The sequence below is a fragment of the Cajanus cajan genome, chromosome 1 (genome assembly GCF_000230855.2).
Source record: "Cajanus cajan strain Asha chromosome 1, NIPB_CcT2T_4, whole genome shotgun sequence".
In the NCBI taxonomy this organism is placed as follows: Eukaryota; Viridiplantae; Streptophyta; class Magnoliopsida; order Fabales; family Fabaceae; genus Cajanus; species Cajanus cajan.
Window position 1 is genome coordinate 5,189,357 of NC_138517.1, and position 8,547 is coordinate 5,197,903.

At 29.6% G+C, this 8,547-nt stretch overlaps 1 long non-coding RNA gene across 1 annotated transcript; it reads right to left on the bottom strand.

Annotated features, from left to right (window-relative positions):
• Positions 1-343: 343 nt before the first annotated feature.
• Positions 344-3,586, bottom strand: LOC145953864 (uncharacterized). Its single transcript, XR_014431096.1, has 2 exons — positions 1,597-3,586; positions 344-1,492 (listed from the first exon to the last, which is right to left on the bottom strand). It is a non-coding gene; the product is annotated as an uncharacterized LOC145953864 (long non-coding RNA).
• Positions 3,587-8,547: the final 4,961 nt, after the last annotated feature.

Below are 8,547 nucleotides of genomic sequence, written 5' to 3' on the forward strand. Positions count from 1 at the left end.
GTAACGTTTCCTATGGATTTTATCTACAGATACAGAATATATCTACGGATGAGTTTATCTACGGAAATTTCCGTAGATAACTTATCTACGGAAATTTTTGTAAATAACTTACCTACGAAAATTTTCGTAGATAAGTTATCTACGAAAATTTAAGTTATCTACGGAAATTTCCGTAGATAACTGATTTCAACATAGCATAGATTGTTTTGTTTTACCTTTCCACACCAATCATTATAAATAGTTTTACCTGGTAAGAAATATTAATAAAATCACTTCTCAGATTTCTTTAAATATCCTATAACCACAATATGAAACATCTTTAAAATCTAAATACCCATAGCAATTATGCATAATTAGTTTCCATGTCATAGTGTAAAATAAGACTATTTTGCATAAAATTATACATAATAAAATATTAATAAAATTATTTAAATAGTTGTGGATCCATAATCTAAAAAAAATCTAACTAATAGTCATCTCCATAGTGTCTAGTAGGTGGTGGTTGTTGGTCATCGTGGTTGTCATGAAATTGTTAATCCACTTGTTGTTGCAAAATATGTTGTGTATCAGAAGGTAGGAGAGGTAGAACAACATTGAACAGGGATTGAAACTGGCGTTGCAAGCGTTCATTTTTTTCCCTAGATTGACGAGCCTCCTCCCTAGACTTACGGACTTGCTCTTCTAATTGAATAATTTTGTCTGAATCTTCAGTAGCACGAGCAGAAGATATATTTGTGAAGGTATCCATCAATGTCAATGGAGGAGTGACTTTTCCAACCTATAAAGTCATCTTTTGTCTGTAACCCCACCAGCAGCAACAATCCAACTCTTATTGCGGAGTCTTTCTTCCTGAACTGGGTCCATAGAAGACGTTTCAGAACCTCCCGTACAAGATGCAGCCTCAAACCTAGCTTGATTAAATATAGTCTCAAATTGATCCTATTTCACAAATAAAGATGTTTAGTAGTGACATTTATCAAAGATGATTAAAATTGAAAAGAATAAAACAATAATAAGAAAAAAATAACTCACATATGTTCGCTTAGATCTTTGGTCAACAAAATCACCTGTAAGCTTCCGTACATGAGTTTGGTGGAACAACTCATCAACATGTGGAAGGCGACCCAACTATTGTGACTATAATTGTATAAATAGTTAATCATCATATTTTTAAAATTATATTAAATAAAATATATTAGTTTAATGTAATTACCATCCGAATAGCATGCTCGTGATGGGTGATTGAGCCACCTGTGTGTAGACTTCCACCTTTCTCAGATGCTCTATTTTTTTGAGCTTGGATACTCTTTGTTTTAAATTTTGGGGCCATCCACTGGGCAATCAAACTCTGCCAAACTATATCAAACATCCAATCAGGCTTCTTGTTTATTTGACGAGCTTTCTTGAACATTTCAGAAAGCCTATGAGATGCTTTTGTGTGAAATATTTTTTTTATCTTATCTTCATGTTCAGGTCTCCATGAAACTTTTTTCTGCATTAACAGAATAAGGAAGCAATTAAATTATTCATGACTACAAAGCTAGTGCATTTAATGTAATCCCTTTAGAACAGAATGATAATAAACAAATTATGTACCTTAAAACGCTGAAAGAAGATATCTTTTTGTTCTTCCGTCATTGCACCCCAAGTCATCCATGGCTCAACAAATTGTTGCTTAATAGTCAATGTGATTGCCTTAGATGCTAAACCTAATTAATAAGGAAAAAAAATTAAATCAGTTCAATGATGGGGAAGAAAAAATAGGATTTAGAAAGAAAAAATTATAAGTTTTACCCATCATTACAAGGCTCAATCATTGAAAGAACAGACCCAGCTGGTGGATCTTCATTGTTGAATGGTGATGTATCATTGTTGGACACTTGCTCTTCATCTCCAGTAGGAATTTCAAAAAGTCTGGAAGGTACTGACATTGGTGATGCATTGCTACTAGGTTCACAATGTGAAGCTCTAGAAGAAGGTAACTGATTTTGTTTTTGGGAGCATGTGGGTTCAGCATTTTGGGTTTGGGGTAATGGGGGTGTAGCAATTTGGGTGTTAGGAGGTATGGTTCTAGCATTTTGGGTGTTAGGAGGTATGGTTCTCAGCAATATATTTTTGTTGAATATTGGCTCCCTCCTATGTTACTTATCAACATGAATGCACAGTATAACTTCATCAACATATTACACCTGAAAGTAAAACTTATTAAATTGTAGGAACAATATATATAAATTATTGCAAGTATATATAAATAGACGAGACAGAGGACAGGCAAGTATATATAAATTCTTAGAAGAATGAATGTTGATGCATCAAATATATAAAAAACTATTTTCAGAATTTAAAGTGTGAAAGATGGAAGTCTTCTTTTATAGGATGAAATTAGAAAATTCCAGAAAGGGAGATATGGAACTAAGAACAAAAAATATAAATCACAAAGAGCAGAGAAGAGAAAAATACAGACAAATCCCTTATAATAGAATGATTAAGCGTATCAATACTCTGAGATCAAAGCAAGATGAATAACTCAAACTATCCCAGTGGCTTGAAATATTATGTTGAGTCTCAGGATGGTTTTATAAATTCAATACAAACCTTCATGTGAGAATTGTTTGTGCTTGATATGTTAATGTTGACTCAATCTTAAATATCAACAAGGATCAAACTCCTGACAACTGTAGACAAGCTTCCATACAATGTCAAAGGTCAATTCTCTTTAAAGCTTTGGTTGTTTGGTGGAGGCCTAGGAATGGGCTTATACCTCTAAGAATGAGAAATTGGTACATGACACAAACAAATACCATTCAAAGATTATAATGATAAAAATATGTCGGTGCCACAAACAAAAAAATGGCACCAGATACTAGTAAAATATTATACAATGGAACTGACAAAAAACAGAACCAAAGAACAGAAGATATTGCTAATACTCATCAAGGTACCTTGTTTCATAACAGGAGACATTACTGACATAGATTTTCCTTCCTGACCTGAAAGATACAAATGAATATATTATAGAAACAAGTCACAAGTATTTGGAAAAGATACACTGATGGAAGTCTGGATGCTAAACCTTCAAAATTAATGGGAATGTACACAAAAGCCAAACAACAACCAACGTCCTCTTTGGTCAAGGTATACTCAGATGTACCTGCTGACACTAACAAAAAGCTTCTGCATAGATTTTCCATAATGAAACAAGAGTAAAGAGCTTAGTAAGTGCAATGAGGGATGAAAAAAAATTAAATTTTTAAACAAAACAAAAGCAGGAAGCATCCCCAAAGCACTGTAAAAAATGCAATTCTATTTTGCAAAAGCACAAATCAAAAGTCTATAATAAAGGAATTTATATTTTAACTTGATGCTTCCATGCCCTTTAGTAAAGTGCAAAGAAGAGAATACAGACCCGGAATCCCTGTTTTCCCGTAACCAAGAAATGTTCGGCTATGATGCTTGTTTCATTTTCAGCACCCCCTAAAGTAATAAATGTCAAAATAATCGGTGATCTACGAGATAATAGCAAGGTCACTGCAACTGGTATTTTTACAAATGCTGAACGAAGCTTATTTTTACAGAGCAGAATGAAAGCTTAAATAAATAAAAGTATAAAAACTGAGGAATAATGAAAGCGAGAAACAGAGCAGAGAAGCCATAAAATACCTAATAGAAGGAGGTGTGGTGGTCGGCGAGGGACTGTTGGAACGATTTAACACAACTGGAGGTGTGGTGGCCGGCGAGGGACTGTTGGAACGGTTTAACACAAAAGGAGGTATGGTGGCCGACGAGGGACTGTTGGAACGGTTTAATGGAGAAGGACCTGTGGTGGTCGGCGAGGGAGTGTTGGAACCGTTTAATAGAGAAGAGAAGGAGGTTTGCTAGGGCAAGAGGAAGGTTCAAAACAAATTTCGTGTATCACAAAACTAAGTTATAAAAATAAAAATAAATTAATTCTTTATGAGGATTATTTTTAATTTTAGTTTCTGCTCAGTTTATTTAAAATAAATAAATAAATAAACATTTATTTTAAAATTTAATTTGAATCAAACATTTATAAGTTGTATGAAAGGGTTGATAGTTGAGCTTGTATGATGAATTGAGTGGTTGTGTTGTGATGATGATTGGACGAATGAGTAGTATAGCATTACCCTATACTTGTATGGTTGTTTTTGAACTCTAGCTTACCCTTCTGTTTCCGTGTAGATGGACTGCTATGATCATACTATGTATGGTAGTAGATCAGGGATAGGTTGGAGCTATCGGCCGCGTCCGCTGCTAGGAGTGAAAATTTTGGTTTCCTAGTGTCAGAGTTACCTTCTTAGGTAGCTTTTGGTTGTGCTTGACCGGTACTAGGGTGATATTATTTTGGATGACTGTACATATATGATGTTATACCTTGTACATAGAAACTTAGTTATTTTTTTATATATGTCTGTATGTATGACTTGTCCAATTCTAATATTTATCTTAGTTCACTCGTAGTAGTGTGATTCCACTAAGTGTAAGGAACATGACAGGTCGTTACAGTAATGATGTCAAAAAAATATACTTTAATGAGTAATAAACCATATTATTCTTGACATGCATGTTATCTTTGGATACACATTCGACAAGCATGAAAACAAATCTTTTATATCATTAATTATAAGTAACAATTCAACTTTGAATAATCTATGTATATCTTATAATTAACAATTTTAAACAATTCAAACATATTAATTACATAACCTCATTATTTTAATCAATGATGTAACTTGAAATTATAAACCTATATATATTAAATCACTTCTGTAGTTAACAAGCGTTAGTTTAATATACAATTTCAAATCACTCCTTTCCATAAAAAAAAATTATAATTTTTTTTCAAATAATACACCGATGTAGATATCTAAGTACATATAAAGCATTTTTAATTATTTTTTTTTATTATTCGCGTTGAATTTAAAACACATACGCTCTTTTCATAATTTTTCAAATACAAACTCATTCAATTGGCTTGCACATAGTGAAACAAAAGCATTCAATTGAATTAAAATAATTCTTTTGCGGTGCGCACAATGTAATTTAACAATGGAATTACAGTCACGACAATTGAATAAAAAAAACCCATTTGCTTTAAACAAAAGCATTCAGTGAATTAAAATTCAACACAATTCATATTGGGCGCATAGTGGAGAATACAATTAAAATTTATTGTCCACACCGTCAAGCAAATTGAACAAAGCGATGTCAACTATATGTAATTTATATTAAAAGAATTTCACTCACATCAATCGTAAATAAAGGCATATAATAATTATAAGAATTTCAAAATATGTAAACACTATACTTCTATAAAATACTTTTTGAAATATTTAATTTATTATTCCAAAAAATATTATTTAGAAGTATATAAAAAAATAATTCCAAAAAGTTTTTTCAAAATATTAATTTTACAATCCTAAAAAGTATTCCAAAATAGGGAAGTTAATGTTCTAAAATGTCTTTTTCATAATACTAAACTATTAAATTTAATATTAATTTTTTTGGAGAGATGAAAGGAGAGGAAGTGTTGGAATAAAAAAATGTGCATCTAGTTCGAAAAAAATCGTTAAGAAACTACATATACTTACAATGTTATCATGTACGGTTATACAATTTGGATGAATATAAAAAAGTGAAAGGGGTGAAGAGAGAAGGTAATGTAAAAATCAATAAAAATAAAATACCTACTAATGAGAAATTTAAGAAAGATAAGATAATATATATAAAAATTGAAAGAGAGAATGAATAAAGTGTATAAAAAAGAAGAAGAAAATAGTAAATTAAAAGTTAGAGATGTAAAATTAAAAAATTAAAAAATTAAAAAACTATGCATTTTAGGAATTTTATTTTAAAAAAAAAATGTCCTTATAAAAAAGAAAAAGAAAAAGGTTTTCCTTGATACGAATTCAAATCCCGCGGCCCAAGCCCAAATCAATTGTTTCTTGGGTGGGGTCCATCCCCGTCCATTCATTGTTTTGCCGCCACCGCTACTTGATCGCTTCAAAGATCACCCCACGCTGTCACGGTGTTAACATTAGAGATCACAAATATACTCGTACTTGCGAGTAATACTCAAACCTATCTTGATTTTAACGGAGAATACCTGATTTGATCAGGTATGAGTAAAACCTGATATATTAAATCAGGTATAAATATATACTTACTCGCTCCGTACTCGTATCTGTACCCGTTCCTATTCTTATTTTTAATTTAATACCTACTTTTAATTTAATTATATTAAAGAATTTTAATATTTTTTTATGTGTGATTATTTATTATAGTATGAGATAGAGAAATAATCTAATTAATTATAATATAATAAAAAAATAATTTAAAAATATTATATTTTTTTTATAAAAAATAAAAAGTAAAAAAAAGTTTGACGGGTATGAATACGGGTACAAGTATACTCGATACTCGAAGGGAACGGGGATGAGGATGAAAATCATATACCTGACGGATACGGGGATGGGAATGAATTTGACTCACAGGGACAGAAACGAGTATCATGAAACCCGAACCCGACATGCCCTGTTACCATCCCTAGCTACCACATCCAAATCCAATATGTTTGCTTTTTTTTTTTTTTTTTCTACGTAAATGTTACCACATCCAAATTCATACACCAATGCCATCTTTCTATTTTTCATTTAATTTTAATTTTAATTTTTTAATTTTTATATTATTTTTTTCTTTCAATTTTTACACGAACTCAAATTATAAAATTAATGCCCAACATGTTGCAGACATATTAACTTCTAATGTAGTATCGAGTCATATCCAAAATTTTTCTTTCGAGACTTTCTCCCCCCACTTTTAGAAATTTCTAGAAATCTCAACATTAAATTAAGTATTTCGAAGAAAAAAATTCGGAACATTAATTTTAGTATTGTAGAAAATATTTTTTAAAATAGTGAAGTCAGTATTTCAAAAAATATTTTTTAGAATTTTGTTTTTTACATATTTTTAACAAATATTTTTTAAAGCACTAAATTTACTATTTTAAAAAAAACTTTTCAGAGTTATATAAAATGATACACTTATGAAAGACACTTTTGAAACACTAATACTACTATTTTGAAAAATACTTTCTCAAGGTATGTAAACAATAAAATTTTAAAAATTATTTTTCAAAACACTAATTTCACTAGTTTGGAAAGTACTTTTCAAAATAATAAAATTAGTATTTTGATTTTTTTTTTGAAAATATGTTGTTTTTATATAATTTCATAAAGTTCTTTCTAAAATAATAATATTAATGTTTAAAAAAGTATTTTTTTAAAATATGAAAAAAAATTTGAAAATACTTTTTGGAACACGAATTTCACTATTTTGGAAAGTATTTTTTAGAATAAAAAAAATTAATGTTTTGGAAAATTAAATTCAATGTTGTGATTTCTAAAAGGGTAGAAAATTTTGGAAGAAATGCACATATGGTTCAACATCTTCAACATTAACGAAAAAGTTACACGTGGCTACAATATTATTGAATGATTTTTACTATCAAGTGCATTTGAAAACTAAAATAAAAGGGACGAAGAGGATAACAATGTAAAAATTGAAAGAGGAGAAGAGAGTAATTTAAAAATTAAAAAATAAAATTACTTACCGAAATAAATAGAAAATGAGAAAAGGAAAAAAAACACCCATATAAAAACTGAAAAAGTGATGAAAAATGGTGTGTAAAAAAGAATGAAAAAATATTAATTCGAATGTTGGAGGTGTGAAATTAAAAAAAAAAACTAGAAAAAAAAAATAGAATATTTAGGATTTAAAAAAGTGATTTACTTATTAAAAAAGTGTATATCTCATAAGCCATTATTTTTTAGTCTTTAGTAAGTTTTGATCTAGAAGCAAATTTACTTTCTTCTAACTGAAACCTGAAGGAAATTTTGGTCTCACAGGCCATACCGAGAAAATATGATTGGAGGAATTTCTAGGTTTCTAAGATTGAACCAATCGGACCACAATTCAGCGAAAACTACGGCGCCAAATTTCCATTTGATAAAGCAATAAAATAGAATTAAAAGAAAAAAAATTGAGAAAAAAGAAAATATTAATAAAAGAAAGAGGGAACGTACTATTACATAGACCTGAAGCAGAGGTTGTTAAGCCTCGTTATAATTATTAAAAAGTTAAAATGAAAATTATGAAATTTGAAAATTTATTATATTATATTTTTATTTATATTTTATTATAATTTCAACTGTTAATTATTTAATTAAAAAATTTATTATACTCTAGCCACTAAAATAAAAATCTCTTTTTAAGGACGCGGAAGAAAGTGTGCGTTGGTCTGTGCTGATTAATGTTTATCAGCATGGGATTGCACGTCTGAATGTATTAGGAATAATAAATAAAAAAAGAGAAATAATACTTGTACATCAAATTTAACAATAAAATTATCAATCGAATGTAATAAATGATTGAGATAAAAAATAATAAATACAAGAATAATGTATAAATTGTTTTATATCACATGTCTAATTTCTTCTGATTTTTTCCCTTGTTTTTTAATTTGGGCCA